This window comes from Eumetopias jubatus, unplaced genomic scaffold (genome assembly GCF_037043125.1).
Source record: "Eumetopias jubatus isolate StellerSeaLion01/CBP00866 unplaced genomic scaffold, mEumJub1_p1.0 scaffold_1, whole genome shotgun sequence".
In the NCBI taxonomy this organism is placed as follows: Eukaryota; Metazoa; Chordata; class Mammalia; order Carnivora; family Otariidae; genus Eumetopias; species Eumetopias jubatus.
The window spans coordinates 179,785,930-179,813,094 of record NW_028274807.1 but is presented as its reverse complement, the minus strand read 5'-3'; the positions used below and the strand labels follow the sequence as shown (position 1 = coordinate 179,813,094).

The 27,165-nt window shown below is 40.7% G+C and overlaps 1 protein-coding gene across 2 annotated transcripts in view; it reads right to left on the bottom strand.

Annotated features, from left to right (window-relative positions):
- The window catches only part of FOXP1 (forkhead box P1), a 489,745-nt gene extending 464,113 nt beyond the window's left edge, over positions 1 to 25,632 (bottom strand). For both annotated transcript variants that reach the window (XM_028101748.2, XM_028101750.2), the window contains exon 1: positions 25,521 to 25,632. The gene's annotated coding sequence lies outside the window, so the exon portion shown is untranslated. The remainder of the gene's footprint in view (positions 1 to 25,520) is intronic.
- Between the last annotated feature and the right edge of the window lie 1,533 nt (positions 25,633 to 27,165).

The window sequence follows — 27,165 nt, the reverse complement described above, 5'->3', positions numbered from 1 at the left end:
TAGGTGAAGCAGAGGCCCGGTTCCTACTGTTCCATCTTGTCCTCCTCGGGGAACCGAACAGGGCCAGGATGCCTTGGGCTCTTGAGAACTGGAAAATCAAGACACCAAACAATGCTACGCCCTCCCCACCTGGCCCTTCCAAGATAGCCCTTCTCCACAGGTAGTGTCAACAATCAATCTTCCTTCTGCTTTACCCTTCTCATCCCCAGAGTATGAGAATGAATGAAAGATAGCAAGTGCTCTCTCTGATCTCAGCTCAACAGTCACTCCCTTGGGGGACCCGGACTCCCGCCTGTGTATTATACAGTGGCATTTATAGAGGACTAACTTTCTGCCAAGCAGGGACTCTGAAAGCCAGACTGCCTGATGTCCAATCTCCACTCTGCTCCTTTCTCCTAATATAACCTCATGTGAGTTGTTTTCCAGCTAACTCCCCTTCTCCTTATCTGTAACATGGGGGGTAAGAGTACCTATGGCAGAGGGGTTTTTTTTTTTCATCACGTGTTAATCAAACGAGTAATTCTACATAAGTACCTGAAAAAAAAAGTCTGCCTAGAATTGTCACATCTGCCTCCTAATAATGCTATGAAGTGGATACTAATATTCTCTCCACTGGGCAGACGGGAAAATCAAGGCAGAGCGTGCTTAACGGATTTGTCCAGGACGGGAGAGTTAGTGAGTGCTCTGACCTAAGAAGCCCACCCCCAAAGCCCACCCTCTGAATATTCTTCTATAATTCTGCATGCAGAGCCCACAGACCTCTGTTCTGTATCATTTAAGATGGCACCGAAATCTTACATTTATTTGCAGAACGCTCCATGAGGGCAGGGACTATGCCTGGTTTCACTCCTACTGTCTAGGACTCAGCACATTGCAGGGACACACGGGCTAAGTAAATGAGCAAACCCATCCCAGAAACATGCTGGGCAGGTGAAAGTAATCATTTATGAGGCTGACAACCATGAACAAGTTTGCACACTAACCTGTAGCCCAGAGATGCCAGCTCACGGTCAGCCTCCCCCAGACCTTCCCGGAGTGGCTACGATACATTCTCTCCACCCCTCACCCCACTCATCGACCCCCAACCTCTCCTGCTTTTCTAGCTGGTCCTTATTCTTGTTGTAGGGCTGCGAAAATCTGATCAAGGGAGAGCTGCTAACTTTTCTCTAGAAAACAACTTTCCTCAGCTATTTGTCAACTTCTGTCATTCAAAGGGATACAACACAAATGTATATCTCTAATGAAATTCACAGTCAAGAAAAGTTGTCATCATCTAGTTATATCTGTTATGACATACATTTCATTTTGTTCAATACATAACAGAGAAGCTATTTAATCAAACAGAAGATTCTTGCTAAAATGACAGTCCAAGCAATGTCCAAACAAGCGTTTATTATGCTAGGCGAATCTGATCAGGATTGGATTGTTTTCAGTGGATTTTTTTCCCTTTCTTCTTCCATTGAGAAAATAGCTTGGGGGGGGTGCAGAAAATGACACAAGACAATGGACTGGAAGGGATGCTGAGTCAGCAGTGTGTGTGGGTACTGGAGCCCCACTCTTGGGTCTGTTGGGAGAATGTAAAAAGATACAACCCACCATCTGGAGGGCCATAAAAGGGTTTGCCAGGGCAAGAGGTTGTATCTTCCTTTTCCACACCATATAATTCCTCACAAGAGAGGTACCAACCCAAACACAATACACAATGTAAGGAGTGAGGACTCGGTGTTTCTCAAGGGATACTTAACCATGGATATATTTTGTCTTTACAATTTAATAAACACTTAGCTTCAATGAGAAAACACATATCACTGCAGAAGAATTTAGTGAGCCATAGAGCTAAACAGCCCAAGGCCAAAAATACAAAAGGAAAAAAAAAAATATGTTAAGGAGGAACTGGGTACTTGGGCTTTGGGCACTACAGATGGTATGAATTTGAGGGAAAGAAAAGATACCAGTAACATTCAAAGGATGGCCGCTCTCTTCCTTCTGCTGCATTCACTACACAGCACCTGGAACAAAGTGGGGTAGCAACAAAGAACTGCTGCATGGAGGGACAGACAGAAGGACACATGGGGAGGCAAGTGGGTAGATGAATGGATGAAAGACCTCCCCCAAAAAAGAAATGGCTGATAAAAATGATTTTAATACATTATACTGACAGATGGTGGCCCATTACCACAGGAACTTCTTCCCCCCTGCTCTTACAAAAGGTGGGCCCTGTGCTGTGTTAAGGCAGCTCTTCTATTGAAGGGGGAAAAAAAAAATATATCTATATATATCTATATATATCTATATATATCTTTCAGGACAGTTGGGGGCAGCCTGTGGCTAAGAAACCTTTCTTTCTCCTAGGCCAGGTTAATTGGTCACCATGACAAAAATAACACAGATTATCAATTAGCCAAACGTTTACTACACTAACGTTCTAAGTGAATGAGGGGTGGTCAAGACCAGTTGTGCTCATTCCAGAAGGCTTGCTAAAACAAAGACTGCTGGATCTCTCCCTCCTCAGAGTTTCTGATTATGTAGGTCTGGGATAAGACCCAAGAATCCTCCTCCCTAACAAAGTTTCCAGGTAGATACTGATGCTCATGCCGTGAACAGCAGAACCACTGATCTAGACAATCCCTAAGGTTCCTCCCAAATGTAATATCCTCCAAGTCTATTCAGGAGCTACCAATATTCTTCTGAATGGAATGAATTTTGAAAAGTAGATCCAACACTATTTGAGGCATCATAAAGGTAGGCAGCATCACTAAATTTAACATCAGGATACCAATCCAACAGTCCTCACTATGTGGGATTTTTAATCCTCAGAGGAGCAATTTTTTTTATATTACTGTGTTCTTTTTGGGAGAGTTAAAAATGTCTGTCAAAACATTTGAAAAAATGAATTTCAAAAACTCAGTCACAATAAGACAATATAAACATGAATTCAGGAGCCTGTAATGAGCTTCTGTAGGGTCCTCTGCACTGAAAGTCACTGCTTGGCTTCCAAAAGGATCTGCAAACCAGCCACCAGATCACCTACCTCAAATATGCCTAAATGACATCAAGGTGAGGGGCCCCGACATTTCTCTTTGGTGGCATCCTACTCCAGAGTCTGACCATCTTTAAAAGACTCGTGGCATGTTATCACATCACACAGTATTCTCAACCGCTCTTCCATAGTTAATGCCTTCTTAATGGTAGGTGTTTAGAAGGCCAAAGGGTGAACACCCCTTCCTTATAATTACTGTTCCTGTGTACAAAGACTGAACAGAACGCCCCCTCACATGTACACATACCCTTGGGCTTCTCCTCTCTATGTTAAGTGGTTCTGACTCCTTTAACCTTTCCACAAAGATCCTATTCGCTCACCCTTTCATCGTGTTCACTGATCATCCCTGGAAACTTTCCAAAATCCCTACCCTTTTCTTGTCCTCCACCCGGGGCTGGACAAGTCATTGGTCCTTTCATCTTTCACCATACTTTCATTAATACATCCTGAGTCATGCGAGGTCTCTAAGACCAGCAATGCAGTGCTGACACAAGCGTAAATGGGAAAGGGGAGGGACCAGACACATCCACGCTACTAAAGGCAAAGCTATCGAGACGACTTGCTTGAAGAGAAAAAGGAGCAGTTGGCAAATGGGCACTGGAGCAAGACTCAAAAAGATATCCCAGGAGCCACTGTCCTGAATGAAAACTTGGTGGCAGAGACGTCGGAGGCCTGCAGAGCACTTATAACTCTGAGCAATTCCACCAGCGCTGGGTGTTGGCTTTTAAATGGCAATATCCAAATCAGAGAGGAAATGACAGTGCATTCTAAGCAAAACTGCACACATTTAGACAGACTAAGAAAATAACAATAAAAGGGCAAATTTATTCTGCATGTGTGATCATGATTATCATTACATCGGGACCCATATATGCCCAGCCAGAGTAAATATTAACCCATTTTATAAATGACTTATACTGCATTTGTGGATACAGCTCCACCCAAACCCAAAACAACACTGTTTCCATAGTAACCAACAGATTTCAAAGGAGGAAAAAGGAAGGGAAGACTTCAGAACGGATAGCAATCAAATAAAATAGCCAGCATCAACAAAATATGTCAGCATTATTTAAAACACACATTTAGGACCATTCTATAGTTTAATCTCTTTCCCAGAACACCAGCTCCTTCAAAGCCACCTTCTAGTAAAGCTGGTCCTCCCACCAAAAAAAAAAAAAAAAAGGCAAAATTGTCTCCATTTTAATTGAGGAAAGAAGTACATTTCTTGAGTCATTCCTGGGATTCAAACGGGAATATGATGAAGAAAATAACATCTACTGGCTGACTTAGCATGCACTGAAATTCAGATTAATTACCAATTGGTAATTATGAAATCTCAACTGGGCTTTGATCATCCTATTAGGGTATCTATTCTCTTGCTGAGAATGTAATGAGGGGAAAAAGAAGTAAAAGCCAAAATTCAAAGCCAGAAGCTAATGACCAGAAAAGCTGCAGACCATCACCGACTGACAGCCAGGTTTTTCACTGGAACTTTCTCAACTAACAGTTCCCCCCAGTGAATTTTGCACAGAGATGATATATACTAGTTTACCCACATTCCTGTAGGTTCTGTGGGTCTTAAACCTGTAAAACGCAAGGTAACCTCTGTAGGCAGCACCCTATCTGCTGGACAGGACCGGCCTCATGCGGGGTGTTCTGTGAACTCTGAAAATCCACAGTCCTGGCAATCTCTCCCTCTCACTCTCTTTCCTACTGCCACCTGATTTCAAAATTGTGCAGACTAATAAGAATAAAATATTCGTAGGATGGACAAATGGGTATCTTGCGTCCCTGGCTCCTAAATGTTATCTCCCACGTTCTAGCTGTGCAACCTTGGGTAAGTCATTTAACCTTCCATTGACCTTCCTGCACCTCACCTTCCTCAATCTGTAGAACAGGAATAATAAAAGCATCTACCTTACAGAGATGTTATAACGATGAAATGAATTAACACATAGAAAAAGCTCAGCAAAAGACCTGATACACAAGAGAAGAGGACTGGTGTGACCATTAGCATTATTATTATTTGTAAGTAATTCCTCTTTCTTAATGAGCACAATCACATCCGGATGGGGTTTCCTTAGGAAAACCTCTCAGTGCGGCAAAGACAAATACGCTGAGCAAACACCTTGGGAATGATTTCACTAGGAGGTCTTGAGAACTGCAACCGCACTGCCCGTCAGCTTGTCCTGCATGGCTTCCACTGCCAAAGCAGACAGAACTGGGTTTGAAACATGGGTCACGGCCGTGTGACCATGAGCCGGTCCCTTACTGCGCCTAAGCCTCAGTTTCTGACCTCTCCAACGGGAGCAATCAGAGTACCACCTTTTGGTTACCCGTGGCAATGATCAAGTGGGAGAATTCCCAGGCAGCATCTCACCAAGGATCTATGACATCCCAACATTAAATGTGTCCACTTTTATTATTCTTATGTTGACGTGCTCACACAAAACACTGATTCAGCAACTATTTACTATTGTGTGTGCAAGGCGGTGTGTGATCAAAACACCTGACATGGTCTGTGCTCTCATGGAGTTTACCGCCCGCATGGGAACAGTGACATGGAAAACGCAGACCCAAAATATAAATTACAAACTCTGACGAGTGCTATGAAGGAACAGAGTAGGGAAAAGTGACTAAGGTTTGTCAATGATAAGAGTATGTCACATTTTAAATATTTTTCTCCAGTACCCAAAAATGACCTAAAGATGCTATAACCCATCAATGATTGCCCAGTCCCCTAATCTAAAAGCTTGCAGTATACTAGCCTTTTCCAGAAAGGACTCGGTACTCCTACAGGGACTTACTTTTAGCCAAAACCATAGCAATGCTTCCAATTCTTTTCACCCCAAGTGAACAACAGGCAAGGTTGATGTTTACAGCAGTCACACAAGTTAATATGAAAGTGATGGGGGTGGGGGTGGGGCGGTAAAAATCAGACAAGCTACCTTAAAGCCACACTCTCAAAGACTCAACGTGTTTTTGTTCCTGGGCTACTTTATGAATCACCAATATCATAAATATCATAAGAACTCAGCATACGCGTGCAGCTCTGCAAAGTTGCCGAGTGAACAAAAGGAAAGAACCACGTTCTGATGACTCATAGTGGTTCCATCTGACCAGGCCAAGAGAGACTCCACAGCATGACAACAGGTGACTCCCGAATTTAAGGATTTATCTGAATGTGTTCTACAACCCTATTAGTACACTTTTCCCTTCCTTCTTCCTCCAGTTTGCCTAATGGTAGAAGATGCACAAATGTAATTACATTTACATTTTACTATGAAATCAGTGAGTCACTCAGAGTACATGCTAGAACTTACGTTTTATTGTTTTTCATTATGTATTGTGTGCTTCATTGCCTTTAGGGTCGTATTGTTGTCGGGGGAGGAGTTGTAAGTATGGAATACTTATTTTGTGGACGACATACTTTTCTGTCAGGGTCTTTGTTTTTAATGCCACAGAACGACTCTGACTCCAGATTACTGGAACTCTGCCATTTACGTGCGGCATACGATTCTTCACAGGGAATAAAGATTTGGACTTTTGAGATACGGTGTGCAGAAGTGTTCACACCCAATACAAAATAGATAAAAGTGATTGATGTAAAAAAAAAAATGGGAAAATCAAGGAGGCCCAAGAGAATTCAGCCGAACTCTGAAAATGTCTTCCCATCTTTTTTTTCTATGTGAAATCAAATCAAATGCCTTCCCATTTTTTTTCTATGCCTCACTTAAAATTACATTCTTCAACCAAATATTTTGGGCGTTGATTCCACTGGCTTTAATAGATGGTATTTGGGCCCAGGGATGTAAAAACAGATGCCAAACTTGAGGCAGAACTGCTCCTTCTTCTACCCGCCATTCAACTTTGAAACCGGCCCTCAACTCTGACTGGAAGCCCAAGACCAGAGAAGAAACAAGAAGGATACACAAGTTTACAGTTTTACCCATAGCAAGGTATTTTATTAATTTTAATTATTTTAACACATAACATCAATATGTTAAAAAAAAAAAAAAAAAAAAGCAGGTAGCTGGACTTACTAGTTTTTTTCTCCCTGAAAGTGAAAAGAGAAGGGAGAGCAGTCTATATACTCCCTTATTCCAACTCCCTAAGCTATGACTAGATCCCTAGCTGCCATTTACAGGGTCCTGCTCTCACAGGCAGGCACTGCACCAAAGCACACCCTTGCTGAGTCTTCATGATGACTCAGTGAGAGGGTTTTCTTTGCATTCCCATTTCACAGATGGGAAAACCAAGGCTCAGAGCAGTAAAGCAACTGATGAAAGGCTCAGAGAGTTACTAAGGAAGTGAGTCAAGATTTGAAGCCGGAGCCTGGCACCAGGGCCCGTGCTTACAGTCGCTATACATCCATAGAAAAATACTGGTCTTCATTTGAGCTAACCATGTAGCCCATTTAAGCTCACAAGATCTTTCTGAGGTATGTACTACCATATAATAGAGGAAGATAAAAAGAGGTATAATTGCGTTAAGTAACTTGAACCAAGGAAACGCAGCACAGTGTCAGAACCAAGATTTGAAGTAAGGTTCTAAACTATGAGCCTTTAAACACTCTCCAAGATATACCCCCCAAAAGTGTACTTCACTTGACCTTTCAGGGTGGTCGATGGGATACGGCGTGGAGGAAAAGAAGCAACTAGGAGGGGTCCCACTTGTGATCTTAGTTGAGATGATGCTATCTGACTTTCCTCCCAGATTGTCAAAACTGTGTCCCAAAATTGTGAGTAGCAAAACTCTAAGGTAACAAAGTAGAGCATGGAAAATCACCCATCACTCAAGGCCTCTTTCTACAGTGAAATGGCAGTCACAGATACAACTGATGTATAACCACTTTACCACCAAATGAAAGAAAAAGTAAACAGTAATCTACTTTCATGTCCAACATTTAATGCACTGTCCAGCAGGTAAACAGTAAACCAAATTATGGTGTAAGACAGTGATCCTCAACTGGAGAGCCAAGGAGTAGGGTATCTGGAGCATGTGGGAGCACTGTTGGCTGTCACAATGACTGGGGGACACCAAGAGTGCTAAACACCCTGCTAAAGGGATGGCACAGATGAAAAGAACTGCTATGTCTCAAGTAGGAATGGCGCCCCCTGAAAAATACTAATCAATAAGCCCCACACGGGTGAGAAACTGGTTTTTCTCATTCCAAGGACATAATACAGGCCCTGGCCCATAGAAGGAACCTCAAAAATAACTGTGCAATGAGTAGATGATCTATTATACAGTCAAATAAAAGTAACTGTAATCAGGATAATATGAGAGCATGAAGACACTTATGTTACAGAGAGAAAGCAGGACACAAAGTTATTAGCACAAGTGATTGCAACTATTTATTTAAATACTGCATCCAGAAAAGACTAGGAAATGGACTAAAATATTCTTGTTTCAGAGCAGTGAAAGAATAAATGATTTTCCCCTCTACTGCATAAGTATGGTATCATTTATGATGAAAGTAAAAATCTTAAATCATATTTAATTGGCCAAAAGAGATCTAGAATAGAAAAACAGTGGAGAAAAAAAAGAAAAGAAAAATAGTGGAGTAGGGACGCCTGGGTAGCACAGTGGTTAAGCGTCTGACTCTTGGTTTCAGCTCAGGTCATGATCTCATGGATCACGAGATGGAGCCCAGGTCCAGCTCTACGCTCAGCGGGGAGTCTGCTTGAAGATTCTCTTCCTCTGCCCCTCCCACCACTTGTGAGCGCATGTGCACACACAAGTCGCTGTCTCTCCCTAAAATAAATAAATAAATCTTTACAAAAAAATACTGGAGTACAAGCAACCCTGAATAAGTGTGGCCAAAAGGAGAGTATGAAAGAGTTTCTAAAAAAGATAAATTATGACCATCACCTTGTATTTCTAGACAGATTTTCCAACCTCACTTCCAAATCCAGAGTACCGCAAACTAAAGTCAATAGTTTACAGCCCCTGCCTAGCAAAGTTTTCTTCATCCCAGTTTCCCACCTCTGGTAAACACACTGCCATCCACTGTCAGGCAAGGTCAACGTTCAAAGTCCATTTTCCCCTTCTCCATCCCATGCCTCCCCCACTGCAGGCACCCCCCTATCCCCCCAGGCTTTGCTACAGTTTCTGTACTGCCTCTCTAAACCTGCTTTCTATGCCCACTGTCAGCACCCTAACTCAAGATCTTTCAGTAGTAACTTTCCTATCATGTACAAGCAATGCCCAGAATTTTTAGTATTCTAACTAAGACGATCAAACATCACTATTAAATTCTTAATGCAAGTAGCAACTGGAATTTTTTTTTAAGGTAATGTTTAGTTAGGAAACTAAGTTTGGTCTCAAACATTTCTACCAAAATATACCTTAATGGCAGGGCACCTGGCTGGCTCAGTCAGGACAGCATGCAACTTTTGATGTTGGGGTCATGAGTTCGAGCCCTATATGGTTGTGGAGATTACTAAAACACACACACACACACACACACACACACACACACACACACACACAAACACCTCAATGGCAATGGAGGAAGGGGGGAAGTGGAGGATAGTTTATATCCACTCATGAGGCAGGAAGAGTCTGGAAGCACTAATCAAAGAGGACCTAAGCAGGAAAGTCATGGTCAAGATTCAAAATCTTGTGTTGTATGTCAACCTAAATGTGTCCATTTAAAATGTAAAAATGATGCCTTTTCCCACTGAAATCTTCCAAGAAAAAGTGCCTCTCCATGGAGATAAGCTAGAGTAAATTATTTTGTGATTTAATGAGGATCCTGACTTCTCTGATGTATGGACCTAATGGTATGCATGGGACCATTTGAGATTTACAGGTCTACATGACCAAACCAAAGACAATTAAAAAAAAAAAAAAAGATTATCTGCTGGCATTTAATGGCAAACTCACATGTTCATTAACTGTTCTACTCTTTAACTAGATGTGTCAGCGTTGTAACGGTTACATGGACTGGGAATGACTTAACGTGGTTTTCTCACAGATTATAATCCATGAGGGAATATTTACTGCTGGGCTGCATTTACAGTAGATGAAATGAGTTCATTTAAAGAGCATTCTAGATTTTTTTTTTTTAAGATTTTATTTATTTATTTGACAGAGAGATAGCGAGAGAGGGAACACAAGCAGGGGGAGTGGGAGAGGGAGAAGCAGGCTTCCCGCCGAGCAGGGAGCCCGATGCGGGGACTCGATCCCAGGACCCTGGGATCATGACCTGAGCCGAAGGCAGACACTTAACGACTGAGCCACCCAGGCGCCCCTAGATTTTTTTTTTAATAAAACAAATTGCCTAAGCCTTTTTCAATTTCAGCAATGTTTGCTCCCCTTTTTAAGGAAAAGAACCTCTAGAAGATTTCTGATTTTAGAAATATGGAAGTGGTACGTTCTATGACAATGCTGCCAGAGAGAAATAGAAAATGAGCCACATATGTAATGTTTAATTTTCTAGTGGCCACATTAGAAAGATAAGGAACAGATAAAATTAATTTTAGAGATACATTTTATTTAAACCAATATATCTAAAATCCTATCACTTCAGTACGTAGTCAAGTGTCTTTGAAATCCAGTGTGTACGTGACACCTTGCCCATCTCAATTCACACTAGCCACAGACACACTTCGTGTGACCAGCAACCACAGACGGCTAGCACAGGTATTGAAAAGTACAATTCTCGAAGATCATATTGCCCTGTCCGTGAAAAAGAGATTTCCTAAAGAAATTCTAACCTGATCCTATTTTAGAAAATTATCATTATTGTTTGGGTTGACTGTATTTACTTTTAAATGGAAGGTCTTTACCAGAGATGGGACTCTAAATAATTCCTATATAATGTACATGCCTTTCAACCTCCAAAAACTATAAATTACCTCCTTAAAATCTGGACAAAAATAACACTCACTAATCGGGTTTTTTGTTTGTTTTTAATTTAAGGTTCCTGCCCCTCAGTCTGATTCACAGACTAATAATTCTAATAAATTATTAGGCCCATGATATTCCTTGGGAACTCTACTAAGAATCTGTTTCTTTAAGGAATTACTCAGTCTGAAGGAAATCTATTGACATTTATCTCATTTTCCCTCCTGCTCTTGGTAGGCGACACCTGTGATTTTCAAAGACCAATGGCTAAAGATGAGGCCCTTTATGTATCACGAGGGCCTGAGCTAGTGCTGCATGTACAGCTTCCTCCAACTAGCTTCCACGATCTTTCTTCCTGCAGCAATGGGTGCACTGTGAGGTGTGACACAACGCCCTCCAGAGGATCCCACAGAAACAGCATAAAATGGCACATGCCACCCCCTCGTCTCCAGGTCAACCAACAAGCAAGTACAAAAGTTCAAGGAGCTGGAACTACTCAATCTAGCCAGATCCTCAGATTCTGAACACTAAATCCCTTATTGCCACAGAATTCTTGTGTTTCCAAATCTATTTCTAATGATCCCCCCAAAAATGTAAAACTCATAATCTCCAGCTAAGCAGCTGATCAAAGCATGATAAAATGAAAAGTCTGGGAACTGTGTGTAGGCTGCCATGACTTGGCTCATTATTCTCATTTCCTTAATAAAATATATTTTAAAATAACTCTCCATTCACATATTTATAGTACAAAGTAAAACTGTAACATTTTGATTCAAATAATTACATAGGTAACCTCAGCAAAAGCAATTCTGTCAACGTACACCACCACACAACATAAAATTAAAGACACATTTCTAACCCCCAACACTATTTCTCTTGTAACATTCAGCCTTGCATTCATAATGCTGATTTGCATATTAGTGCTACAACCAACTCAGGTAACCATGACACCTCCAAAATAGACACAAGCTTATAAACATGACCAAAATCCTGTCAAATTATTCAAGTGACACTGGGAAAAAGAATATTACAAGGTAATTTCTAATATTGAGGATTTGTATCCATACATAAAATACCAACTGAAATAGATCTTCAGAATGAAATTTCCTAAAACGATTAAAGTAAAATGTGAAACCTCACAGTTTATACAAGACAAGAAACATTTGGCTGCAAATGGTTTTATAATTTTGCTAATTAAAAATTATCCCATTTTCACTTTGGATTCATCATGTAACAGAAACAGGAATAACCTTACCATGCCAGAAACACAAGCAAATGATTAAAGTTCTACTCTCGAAAAAATCTTTAAAAGTTGGCAAAACATTTCATTAGGCTACAAATCAAAATCCGTCTGTCCTTGACATCTCTTTAATGTCTTCCAGATTCCACATCTACTTTTTTTTAATCACTCACTGAATCACTCAGAAATTAAAATATGTTAAAATACCACTCATCTTGGACCTCTTAGAAAAGTCCTCTGGGATCGTACAACCTTCAGGCCCCTCCACATGCGCAATGGACCCATAATGCCACCAACTGATTTATGTAAAGTATTCCATAAATTTCACAATGAGGAAAAAAAAAATTCCCAGAATCGTGCCTTCATCAATAAATCTGCTACATGAGAAGAATATAAATAAATACTAAAAAGGGGCCACCGTGAACTCTCTCTTCTGAAGTTTGCCAAGTAGAAATGGGTATAACTATGATTAAAAATAAAAATCTTTGAGCTTCCAAGGTGTTACCAACAAAATATGCCTACAAAAAGAAGAATGCAAGTGGCAAGGAGGTTGACTGATGAACACGTTATTTCTCTGTAAAGCTAACGAAGGCAATGTTTACAGCGCATACTTATTTATTTATGCTTCCCTTCCCTGAGCCCTCCATGTGCCATGGGAGTCAGTGTGCGTTAATGGCACTGAGCACCAGAGAACCTTCCAACTGCGAGTTGCAGTCACTGTGTCAGTGGAAACAATGAGTCAGAGACATGCAACCTGGGATGAGTTGTGGCAGCACCTTACATGTGTCACCAATGTGTCATGTGACACGGCTGTTGCCATGGTGAGGCTCCATGTTCGGGAAATGTGTTAAGTCTCATAGAAGGCACCCAGCCATCCCCCAACATACCCATGCTCGTGAAGGCACTTTGAAATCTTTCTACTGCCGATAATATTGTGATTGGCTTTCTCGCTGGGAGTCTTGTTGGAAACAGGGGGGAAGAAGTCACTTGGGGAAAGCTGAAAGAAAATCAAGCATAGCATCCCCAGTGTCTGTGGCAGCGGGGGAGGGGGCTCCAACACAGCCAGAAAAGCAGTATCTTTAAAAATAATCTATCAATTATTTCGATGGGATAAAAGCGGGCTATTCCCATAAAGGGACAGAATTTTTATGTTACTTGTATCATTTCCGTGTGTTCAAACAAGGGATAAGGATAAAGAGACCAAAAACTCCACAATTTCTTGGGTAGAACAGAAACACTACATGAATTGAGGAGATACGGATGAATCACCCTAGTCACATTTACCAAAAAATTCTCCTCTTGGGCTTTTCTTAACCAGAGTCTCCCATTTTACCCTAGCCACTGCTTTTGTCGCCTGAAAGCATGAATAAAAACCATAAGAGACTCGCCAACGTGAGGACTGAAGAATCCACTTAAGGACTGAGCACAGGGTCTGGAGCATGGGAGTGACACAGGAAGCTGCCACTGCAGGGTCCAGAACCACAGCTCTTACTACCACTTCTCTTTAGCTACCTGGCTCGGCACAAAGAGAAGCCTATTCCAGCATACTGACTTCAAGGGAAGATTCGCAATTCTTCAGCAACAGTTTCTTTACGTGCCAGCTTCCTGAATTTGGAATTCAAGAAGTGGGTTAAGAAAAGTCACAATGTTTCCTTTCCACGCAATAAAGACAGTTTCGTCAAAAAGAGGCACCTTTAAGTGAATTTTACAGACGCGTAGACACATAGAAAAAAATATACCTCTGTGGCTCTTGGTGCTGTGAGAAACCACCAAGATGGTTACAGGACACCTCAAACCCTCCAGGAGCAAAGGATCTTTGGCCTGGAGAAGACTCAAGAAGGACCCACGGCCGATCTGAAAGTAACTGATGAATTATCGTGTAGAAGAAATGGGTTTTGTAGCATCTCACGGTACCACGCCAAACAATTAAGTGGCAAGACCGTGGGTGGTAGACTTTAGTCCAATTTAAGAAAGAACTTTCTAGCCCTAAGGTTTGGTCGGAGATAAAAATGAACTTCCTGAAAGATGTTAAGTTCAACATCCCAGAGTGACTCAGATGGTCTGGATGTTCATGGAGCAGCAACACAGCCTCAAAGCTTTAGGCACAAGATGCATGGGGAGAGCAGTCAGCTTTAGTATTCCTTCGAACACTAAATACCTAGGAGTCTTTGGATGGGTATGATGTCTATCACTAGGACACATAGGTACACATACATAGATACACAAAAATCACATCCTGGAACACAACAGAGAGATAATGGCGAATGGGCTGTAAGAATCCAGAAGCACATTTTTTATTTACGGCATAGTTTAGGGCTCATAGCTCCCTATACCATTTGCTGAGAATTTACTACATGCCAACCTTTTTGAAATGCTTTCTGTGTATTAACTCATTTAATCCTACAATCACCTATGAGTTAGGTACTACTATCATTCACATTTTAAAGGCAAGGAAACTGAGGTACAGAAGAGCGTCATAACTTACCAAGATTCTACTGCTAATAAGCAGCAGAGCCAGGATTCAAACCCAAGTAGTCTGGCCAACATCCTGTGTTCTTAATCACCACATTTAGTTGTTTATTACACATTAAAGGTTCTACATCTTGGCTCTGGATCATGGAATACGTTTATTTTTCATTTAATAAAAAAAATAAAATAAAATAACCCTTTGCAAGGCTTTCAACCTAATTCTACCTTCGCTTTGTTCTCTCTGCCACTTCCTACATTTTTTATTACAATGGAAATTTCTGTGAAAACATATCTGCTTCTTGGGGGTTCATCTTTTCTAGATGTTATTCCCCAGCTGCAGTAACAATACCTTGGTTCACAAAATTATGGTGTGCCGAAAATTAGAAACTCTTTTCCCTTTCTGTCCCAGCCAATTTTATTGTGACATTTGATAGCGAAATATTCCTCTAGATTATTCTCTGTGCCTTTCTTGAAAAAACTTGAAAACCATCCTTTTCATTTCTCTTCCCTGGTCATACATTTTTTTTTCCCCTTTCTCAATGCTGTGTTACAACTTGGCCTCCATTTTATTAAAATGCCCAACTCTCTGAATTCACTCTTGCCCACGTTTACCTCTGCCTTGACTTCCCTCACCTGTTGATAAAAAATTTAAATCTTCAGCAAAAAGTGGAGAGCTCTAATTGAAGACATCTTCTTTCCAGAAGGCTCACACTTTTTTTTTTTTTAATCATTCTCATCCTCCAGAGATTTCTTCACAGAAAATCAAATGACACACATTATATGTCTCCTGGTCTCCACGTCCCTCATGACAAAGTCAGGGACACTGAGAAGAAAATTTCCTACTTTAATCATTCAATACCACCTCTCAAGAGTTTTGCTGTCCCCAACAACTACTTGTACAATAATTTTTATATTTTTCTTTAAATGTCTCAATTTTACTAAATGTTGCTTTGAAGGAGTATTAGCTGAGACACCAGACCTGATGTGCAAATAGTATTTTTGCTACACATTGAATATAGAATACATATTAAAAATAATACCTCTTAGATTTTCAAAAATGTTCACCTGTGTCTCCTAGCAAACGCATCTCAAATTCCACCAGTGAGATATACAGCACACCTCAGAAAATGCTGGTATTGAGAATACAGCTCTCAAGCTACTTTCAAAGTCTACTTTTCTTCCTTGACTTGTTTTCCCTTTCACTTCATCTTTTACTGCTAGCCTCACTTTTACTTCTAGTTTATCATTCTCTTATTTGAAATACAGGAAGGGAGGGGGGGACCCCCACTACATCTCCCTCTAAATCAATAAATAATCCAATCACACAGAACAGCTTATCTCAAGATGAGATTTAAACAAAAGTGAAGACATTATTATTTCATCAGAAGCTGAAGAGCAAATGATCGAGCTGAAGCATCAGAGAATGAGAACAAAGAAGTGAATCCTTGGCATGGCTTCGTGCTCTATCTTCTTTAGTCTAGGGCTCAGCAAACCACAGGCCCCGGGGGCCAAACTGAACCTGTAGCCCGTGAGTTAAGAATAGTGTTGACATTCTTTCTTACGACTTAGTGTCAAGGGGAAATTGTACAAAATTCAAATTTCGCTGTCTGTCAATAAATTTTATTGGAAACACAGCCATGCCCGCTGGGGTACGGGCCGTCTGTGACTGCTTTCACACTCGAGTCGCTGTAACAGAGCCTAGCGCGCAAAGGCTGAAATACTGACTATTTGGCTCAGAAAAAGTTTGCTGATCCCTGATATGGATGAAGAAGTTCTTTGAGCCTTCTGCCATCATACACATACATGAGCATTTTCTTTTTAGTTATAAAAGCTGTCCACCCTACTTCCCCACCCCCACAACAAAACAAAACAAAACAAAAACAGGAGTAAGATGGAAAGCATAAGGAATCTGCATGTATTCAGCACCAAGATCAGGTCAAAAGCTTCTGTTCGGACCTGTGGCATGGACTGGAAAAGCGGATACCAACCAACCGGACCATGTATGCTGCATGTTCCATCAGTTCATTTCTCATGCGATTCTGAGGACCATTAACCATCCTAAGAGTAAACGATCCTGATACCTTTTTAAAGCTGCAACATTATTAACAATTAAAAGGCTGCCACCACACATACACAATAACTTTCCTGTACTTTAATATGCATATCCATGGTCTGATTATACCAGCGTGGAGAGATTGACAGGAATAGCTGAGTGTCATGGCTCCAAAGGAGACACTACATTGATCAGTAAATAATACACGTTTTTTGAAACTGTCTAACTGCATATTTACACTTGTCAACTCTCATACACTTTGGTGACAGACTTCTCTTTCAAACATCCATGTAAAAATTCTAATACTGATTTTTAAAATGTTTTTAATAATTACAAAAAACCACGTCTAGGGTGTATAAGGTTTAAAGTATATCCGCCAAAGAGTGCCACCTGGAGCATTAATTGCTGCATCTTTAACATTCCCAGTTACATCAGTGTATTTGCAAATGTCTCAAAAAAAGGTTAAAATACGGTTGCAAGTAACCTATTTCTAGCGCTTACAAGATGCCAAGCACTGTAATTAAGGACTTCACAGCCAACAAGGTAGATGCTACCATTGCCCCCTTCTGACAGATGAGGAAACTGAGCCTTGAGGAGGACACAGGATTTGGTCACAGTCATACTATTAGTGAGACCTGGGACCAGGACCTGAGGCTCTCTACTCTAACTTCAGACACCATGCTCTCCTTAACCCATAGCAGGCTGTGGAAACCTGTATTTAACAGGTTTCTCAGGCAGCCCTTAGAGATCACCCTTTGAAAAACATGGCCCCAAGGACTTGGGGGAAGAGGAGAATAAAATCCAATGGGTCCTCGGTTCAAGTCCTATCAACTCCCCTTCAAACACTGACCATGGGAGAATGAGAGAGAAGATCTGTACCAGGTGTATCATAGCCCCTGGCAGGTCATATAGGCTCACTTCCAACAGCTACTGAATGACTATCATTTTTAACAGGTCACGGAATGCCTTTATATCAGGTGAAGTCGTTTTATCTACATTGTCCAGAAAATTACTTCAACTCTTGGTCAATTAGGTTAGCATCTTCTTGCCCTAAGACTCCATTATCAATTAAATTACACCAGCAGCCAAGAGCTGGTAAAGGTGGGGTGGGATACAGGTAAGCAGAGACATGGTTCTACCCAGTGACTGGTTTATCAACCACTAGACTAGATAATGAGCTAGACATACCCCCTCACCCCCATCCACATACAATTTGTTTTATTACACAAGTGGTCAAATACACAAAGTAGTAGAGAAAATACTATAACGAGCCCCATATACCCATCACCCAGATTCCAGAATATCAAGATTCTGCTCCATATGTTCCTTCTTGGTGATTTGTAAAGGAAATCACAAGTGACAGGCCATTTCACCTTTACACCACCCAATATGCAACTCTTAAAAAAATATGGAAAAAAAAAAAACCCTCAATAATAACTGAACACACACGTCATTAAAAAAAAAAAAAAAATTCCACAGAGCATCCCTGAGACTAGCCTACTGGCCATCTGGCCTGAACATCTATCCTGGAAGGGCAGTCGTCCCTGTAGGTCATAGACAAGGGGCCTAAATAACCTGCAGCACTTGACCTTTCCAAAGCTAGAGCCGTGGGCACAAAATTCCAGTGGCCAAGGTTCTCCCTTCCTGCACCCATTCTCTGGAACAACTGGACTGCTAGTTCTATGTAGTCTGTTCAAACTGTACTGAGGGAAAATAAAACTCATCTGCTCAAATGTGAGGGACTCCACGAGCTGCCACTTACTACCAGGAGCATCTTTACTTGAGAAGAGAACCGACGGAAGCACACAACACTGAGCCCACCCGCATGATTCTGGGAGATTTTAGACTGAGGAAAAGGCCAGTAGGTAAGGAATATTTTTGAAAAAATTTTTGGAAGAAGTTATTTCCTTTTATATCACCAGTTCTATAAAAATCCTGTTTGTATATTAAGCTGCAGTTTCAAATGAGTTAGATTCCAATTTCTTCCATAAAGACAACTATAAGCTACAAAATCTTCCCTGCCTAAATGAAGTAAGAGGGCCTTAAAGAACCACAGAATCTACTGAAGATGAGGCGGCAGCATACCCTCGTGGTTAAGATACAAAGCTTTGAAACTGGCCCAACTTAAGGTAAACCCTACTTATAAAACTTGCTATGTGATCCCAAGCAGGTGACCAAGCCACGGAGCTTCTGTCTTCTCAACAATCAAACGGGGGGCGCCTGCGTGGCTCAGTCAGTTAAGCATCTGACTCTTGATTTTGGTTGAGGTTATGATCTCAGGGTCCTGGGATAGAGCCCCGCATGGGGCTCTCCACTCAGCTCAGAGTCTGCCTGAGATTTTCTCTCCCTTCTCCTCTGCCCCGCCCCTCCCCTCCACTCCTGCGTACTCTCTCCCGCTCTCTCAAATAAATAAAATCTTTAAAAAAAAACAATAAAACCAAAATAATAATATCCAGGACACAGAGACACTGTTAGAATTAAAAGAGATAACTAATGTGATATCCAAACCACTCCAGGAAAACTTAATGCCTCGTGAATGGTTGCTATCATTATTTGTTACAAACATCACTAAACCTCATGGAACACAAAGAGGGATGAAAAAGATTTCATCTCATGAGCCTATTCCAATCAACCAGCTGGAGCTTCAGGGAACGGTATATACAGAAAATCCAAGAGCCATCATCAGAACAGATCAGGATGGGTCCCACTGATTTTATCATCCTTGAATAAGGCCAACCATATCATCCTATGAACATGGGCCAAGAGGTTAATAATTCATGTGTTCACCTACAATCACTTTCCAGAACTCTGGTTCCATGACCAACACCACACAAATAATCAAACAATATGTTGAAATGAAATTAAAATGTAAATTAACTAAATGGTGCTTAAATGCACTAATTGCTCATTTTTCTTTAAGAAGGAATTAAAATGATGGCAATTCTCAACAGGGTACCTCAGCAGCCTGCACACAGACTAAGTGGAAATTTCCTTCTCTTAGTCTCTGTGCATTACTTGTACCAAGTTAACAGAAAACAGATTATTTTCAAAAACAACACGCAATGTAACTTAAGTTCCTAGAATTTTACATCACGGAAGATATCATTTGAAATATAATAGTTGAATGCCTTCCTCCCTGGTACAGCTTGCTTCAGTGTATTGATAAAAACCAAGATTAATACGCAAAAGGAAATTGCAAGGAACTTGCCCTGCACCGGTCAGCACCTGGTACATGTGGGTGCCCCTCCCTTTGAGAAAGAAACTGCACTTGGAGAGTGAGAGTCTGGGTTTCATTCTCACCCCACCACTTCCTTGCTAGGTTTTAGCCTCAGTTGATGCACAGGTAACAAGAGGGTGAGAATGGTCTCTTTTTTATCTTTTCCAAAGCTACAGAATTAAAAAAAAAAAAACAAAAAAACTACAAAACTATAATGCTTCACATACATAACACCAAAACCAGAAGAAAGGTTGAAAATAAACTACTTCATATCATACAATTATGGCAGACACATGTTAAAAACCCAATTGTTACACAACCAGATAACTGCTAAAATCGTAGGTGTGTGAGATTCTCTCATTAAGAGAACAAACATATACTGTTTAACCACTGGATGCCAGATATTCAGGTAAATATTGGGTATACAAAGAAAAACTACGAAGATGGGTCAAAAGTCACTCGCTTGACATTGTTGTATTCATACTCATGTCAATGGTGAATGGGAAGCTTGCCTACAGGAACTTAAGTGGAACAATTCTGAGGTCACATCAGCACTCAGCAGAAGAGAGATTGTGATCAATTAGTGATGTCTGTCAGAATGTGCAGGAGTGGGGAAAATGTAAGATCCAAAGTATGTCAAGAATGTTCACCACCCTTGATTTAGGTAAGGGATGTGAGGCTTTGTATAAATGTCATGTGAACAAAAGCCTGCCCGATACATTAAAAGTTTACTCGACAGTGAATTTGTATGTCCAGAAAAATGTGTATATGATCCCATAAGGGGCTTAGAGGGGAATGGAACATATCTGCAATATAAATGCAGATTACCTTTATTACAAAATTGGATCATATTCTCATTCCTAGACTAATTTCCTATATCATAAAACCTATATTCAATTTTATAAATAGCATACACCAAGAATCATAAATTCAGTTAATGCAGAAATTTAACAGATTTTTTTTTTTTTAATAAAAGTGAGAAAAGGCTGTTTTCGAGCAAGTATCTGAAAGGACAGAAAGGGCTCTTTCTTTGAAGATATGTTTTTCCCTCTGACTCTACCTCCTTGGGGACATAACTAGAGAAGAAATAAATTTCACAGCTAATATATATGAAGTAACATGTTTAACATTATCCAATGAATTTATATCTACCTACGCCATATAAATTTATCTCACATAAACTGTCATCTCCAACAGAATTCATTAAAACAATGTTATAGCTTCTGAATTAAATGCAACCTTCTAATTGGAATTTAATCTTACAATAGTAGTGGATTTTCTTTTTTAATTAACAAATGGAATAAACCATTAGTTTGTCTTACAGTTCTGTCTGAAGAATTCGAAAGCAAATTTGACCTAGGTGTTGGCTGGCCACTGCTGTGAAGTACATGGGGGTGGGGGGGGGGAGGCAGGGACTGGAGGTTCCTTCATCATCCTCAGAACTCCTCGCGCTGCTTACGGGCAGGAAAAGGATGGACACTCTCACTCTCACCATCCTGAATGACTACATTACTAAAATATTCCATTACCGCCACGTAAATGTCACGTTAATTTCTGATCTTCATCAAGCCAGACAATGGTTTCCACCTTGGCCCCTGGCCAATTAGCTGTGTGGAAAATATTCGGCCAATTACATTACTTCTATTAGGTTAGGGACTGGAGAGAAAGGCAAAATAAGCGCCTTGAAAACACTTCGGAGAGAAAATGTAAGTTGACACTGTCTTCGCATGCCGGAGCCCAAGTTATACAATCTGATAGACAGCTGCCAGCACTCATAACTGCTTATTAAATCTAGCCTCTCTTCGTGGCGTGAGTGAAGATCTGTATTTTTACCAATATTAGGTTCATTGTGTTATGGAAGAGACCAAAATACTTAAGATCATTCGCTCCAGCTCATAAAACATATTATGTAGTTTATTAAATTGTTAAAATTACTTTTCAAACTCAAAATTTCAGGGACGGGAAGTTTAAGCACAACAAAATGGCTTTGCCCACTGACAGGTTCCAGCACAAGACAGCTCACCCAGGAGGAGAGCCCATCAGACAGCTTTCCTGTCCCAAAACACCTGCTACCTGCCCCCACCTCTTCCCGGAAGCTGCACCACCACTACCACCGCACCCCAAAACCGATGACCAAAAAAAAAAAGAAGAAAGAAAATACACACTCAAGTTTTATACAAAAGCAAGGAACTCCCAGCCAAAAGGTAGCCCATGCTCAAGTCTTCAGTGGGAAGAAATATTTCCCATGATTTTCCCTCATCCAAGTAAGTTAAAAAGCTCGGAATTTCATTACGAGAGAGAGATCAAACAAGTAACTGTGGGCAAAGAAGGAAAAACAATCGGTGACAAAACAATGTTGCACGGTGCTACATTCTTACACCAGATCCTCCAGCAAAAGACAATTTACTGATAGGGAGCAGGCAATGCCAAGGCAGAGACTGAATAACAAGCCAGCAATTTGCCATCCCTACTCAACTCTTCTCACGAAAACTCTATGCAAATCCAGACTGTTATTATCACATTTATTAATAACACAGTGGCTAACTGCCTATTAAATATGCAGCAGACTTAGCCGCTCTTCACTCTTGGAGTCTCGTGATGTGCATCAGATAGGTATCCATATCAACCCCAGCTTCACGCCAGGGAAAAAGAAGCCAACTCTGATTCCCTGCTGGCAAAGGGCGGCATTAAAGAACTGTCCCAAAGAGAGACCTCAAGCGCTCAGCCCATCTTTCTCTGTTATCTTGCACCTAAAGTAATCTACTATGTAGGCATGGTTATCACCAACATAAACTGAGTACATTACCCATTTTCTGGCCTTAAAAATGTGCCATAATGATCTATTTGTGCAAACCTTTCCTCATATGGTTTCGCTTGCCTTGCATGTCAGTGCAGCAATTTATTGTTCTGGCTGCCCACCCCGTGACTGTGACCCTGTTCTACCATGAGGACACTTAGCATGAAACACTGCACTCAGAATTAGAGTTTACTCCAAGCCTAAAGACTTCAAATTATCAGTGGTAACCATTAATTGGTGCTTCTTTTGGTTACTCAATAAACTGGAAAGTTCTAAGAGCCACAGGACTGTGAATACATTTTTGACAATGAAAGGACTAACTAGATATCAGATCCATAATACACGGAGAGTTGGGTTATTGCATCACAGAGGAAGAGAATTAGTCCTTTGAGTAAACCTGGAGGTGTGCTCTGAGGAAGGATAGGATAGAAAATCAGAGCACATGCTCTAGCTCATCAGATTTCGGGAACTTCCACTTCCTACTAAAAATATAGTGAAGGGAAGTTTATTACCATCTGATACATACAAAGCACTTCCTTAATATGAAAAACTGGTATTTGACTAGGCCATTTTATCAATGCAAAAGAGAGATCATTTTCACTATAGTTCTTGAGACTGATTTTTCAAATAGCAGGCTTTACCCAATGAAATTAATAAAATGAACCCTGTCTTCAATAAATACATTCATGTGGTTTTGTTAAACTTCATACATCAACTTTATGATTGTGAGATTGAGTCAGACTTTTTCAGTACTGGAGACAGAGATGAGAGGTAATCTCATGTCTGAGTTTGTTACTATTTCAATAACTTCAGAATTCCAACCACTTTTATGAATTCTCCTCTGTATAGGAGACGGGCCCAGGCTTTGGTCTCAACTCGACCTGGATCCCCAAAGATACCAGGTTTCATAATGCATGCTATCTGCTCACTGATCTACAGACCATCCACGAAAGTCTATCATAGCTATGTAGCAGTGGAAGACCCTCAGAGGAACTTCACAGGTGAGAAATTAAAGGACTTCCCAAGACTACCCAAGGAGGATGATGGAGGGATCTTTATCAGCTCTAAATTCCAAGACTCCATTAACCATTTCTTTTCACTGGGGACATCCTTGCCTCACGTGTTACTATTTATCATTTGCCTTATTTCTTACCAATTAAAGAAGGAATAATGTCAGGAAGATAGAAGACTTTGTTTTTCCTCTATCTGAAGCTTCAGCAGAATGGAATAAAAAAAAAAACAGTCCAAGTGGAAGTGCATTCAAAGAGCTCACAGGCTCTTTGAGGATCATCTAGTCAATAACAACTGTGTTAATTGCTTCGCTAGGGCTCCTTTTTTTTTTTTTTAATCTATGAAACGGGAAGGTCAAATTGGTCTCTAACTATAAAATCTTTGGGGTGCCTGCACGGCTCAACGGGTTAAGCATCTGACTCTTGATCTCAGCTTAGGTCTTGATCTCATGGTTCTGAGTTCAAGCCCCACACTGGAGCCTAAGCATGGAGCCTTCTTTAAAAAATAAATAAACAAAACAAAATCTTCTCAAATCTGTCCCAATAGCTAAATGCATAACAATGTCTTAAGAAGACACTTGTCAGAGAAATTTTACTCAACTGCATGGGCTGGATGTTTCAACCTCTATAACTGAGATAAAGTAGGAAAAAGATCATTCAGGACAAAGAAGTAGGCTCCAGGTCCAACCAGGCCAAGGACGGAGACATCTCAACGAGACTCTGTGGGCTTCAGCTGCTCCATCTATTAAATGAGGGCATTTAAACTGCTAATGTATAGGGCCGGGTTAGCACTAACAAATAGGATACGCTAACCTACCTGCTTTGTTTTAAATATAGGTAACTATATTTACCATGTCAGGTAACTATTAGGCTCCTAATGCCAATATAATGCTCTTCCTCCTTCACTACCCCCCCCTCTATTAAAAAGAATCTGTCTCAAATACAGTCATATTAAGACAAACGAGATGGAGTTCTCTTATCATTAAGTGTCACTGAATACAAAATCTGAAATGAAATGGCTCCCCATAAAGGTGACCTCATCCTATGACAAAGCTACCACTGAATGATGTCAGACTTTTTATCCAGAACACCTGGCCTCAACCAATTATTTTTCTCTGACAAAGGCAAGTCACAATTGTTCATTTGTTACTGTGTAAGACAGCCACTGATTGCAGAGGAACATGGCAGATGTCATCAAATACAGAAAACACATGTAAGAGAAAAAGATCATCATGTCCCTTCTGACTTCCCCTAACAATTACAATGAATAACTTGGTGAGGTGAACAATGATTGAGAAAAATGCTCCTAAGTCTTTCTGAAAATCTGAGAGCCCACAGTAGTTTTCTCAAGAACCCTCATCACATGGAAAGCTGGGGATGAGACCTTCTTAGTGAACAAATCAGACCTAAATTCCCTCTGAAACTCAAGATGAGATCATCATATTTTTAGTCCATGGTGGTTCACTGTTTGCTGAGTGATTATGGGGCCAAAAAAGCAATCATTCTTTCAGTTATGCATGTGGCTCATAACTTAGATAGCCCACCCCTCACTGTATGAATAAAAAAAAAAAAACAAACCCATGCAAACAAAAGTCCTCCCGTGTCCTATGGTGCCTTTTATAAATCCTCAGATCATTGCAGGAGTTACAGCAGAGAGGGTTAGAGCAGAAAACAATAGCAGAGTTGCTTTCTTCTTTCAAGATGAGAATCTCTCACCCTCAGTGTGCAATTGTTCTGATGAACTTAGGATTTCTGTCGGTTTCCTGCACTGTGTGTGACCCCTGCAGCCACTTTTTTGTCTTGTGAATTTTCAGACAAATACTCATAAACATTCACTTACCCTTTTGGCCAGCAAGCATCACATCCACCCGTTCATGGTTGACAGCAAATCAGAGAAGGGATCGAAGCCCTCACCATCGCCCAGATGTTTCTTTTGGAAACTGGAATTGTCAGCAAAAGGTCCTGGGACACTGCAATACAAAAATATTTTTTACACATAACTAAGATGTAGCTTCTAAAACCACCACTTCCTTAAACTTGAAAACAGCAAGGCAGACATAGAATCTAGAGGCAGGGGAAAACACCTTTAAAATGAGGGTATATCGATATATCAAATGTGATGCTGTCAAATATGAGCCGGAAATACTGTTTTGAAAGACACGTTTACCAATGACTTCAACACATACACCGAGAGGTTGTTGTTTATTGCAGATTTTGTGCAGATTATTTTACTTATTTTGGCATTAAAAAAATATCAGGTCCCATTATAGAGTGCTCAGGTCACAAGAAGGTGTTTTAACTCAAATATTGCATGGATAAGTGTACCATTTTCTAGGAAGTAATTATCTTTTCCAGAGGATGAAAATACATAGAAATTTAAATAATACTAATTTAAAATATTTTTAAGCAATAATGAACCTCATTTCTCTTCCAAAATAATTCTAAAAATGTCTATGAGTTACTTAAGGAGCAAGACTCAGGGACAGATTTCCACCAAGAGGGAACAAACTATGTAATGTGCAGGTGTCAAAGTGGAGAAGCCTGAATTCTGGACCTGATATCATCACCAGTTGTGTGGACCCAGGAAAGCTATTTAGTATCTCAGGATTCCAGCTACTTCATGTTCAAAGTCAGGGCAGTAACTGATGTTCCCCAAGTCCCTTCCACCGCTTAGCTTTGCTGGGGTTTTTTGATAAAGTATACTTATTCCAAATAAGCTAAACTATCAGCTTCTCCTTTAAGATTCCTGATTAAAAAGATGTTTGTCACGTATCATTCTTACATAAACCTGCCATTAACACTGAAGATGTGCTACAGGCAGAGGGTTTTGCACGTGCATAGAAGAATTCTCACCCTGGCACCAGTGCCCAACCCTGGTGAGCTGCCCCCCTCGGTGGCTGACAGCATCCCCTGGGTGCCCATGGAAGGCTTCCATTTCTCTCCACAGAGGACAGCTCCAACTTCTATGGCCATCGGCCCAAATGTATTGCACATGAGTGTTTCTCAAACTTTTGTATATATAAGCATAACTTGGAATCACACAGCAAAAAGAAATGCGCGGAGTTTGTTTACCATCCTTAGGATAAAAACCAAACTTCTCTCTGTGGCCTACAAGGCCCTGCTAATCGGTCACTTTCTATTTCTCTGCCACCTCCAGCCACCAAACTAATCCCCAACTACAACAAGTTACAGTGGTCTTCTTTATACTTCAAGTAAGCTGTGTTTATCTGTATCAGGGCTGGAGCATGTGCTTTCTGCTTTCTGCTACCTGAAATGCCCTGAGCCTACTCCTTACACAAATGGCTCTTTCTCATCACTGGGTCTTAGGGGCAAAGGCCACTTCAAGAAGGCTGTCCTGCCTACCTACTTAGGCTAGATCCCCAGTGACTCTCAGTGATATCATCCTATCTGCTTTCTCCAGAGCTTTTGTCGTAATCTATAAATTTTTTTCTCATTTATTCACTGGTCTTCCTCACTTGAATCTA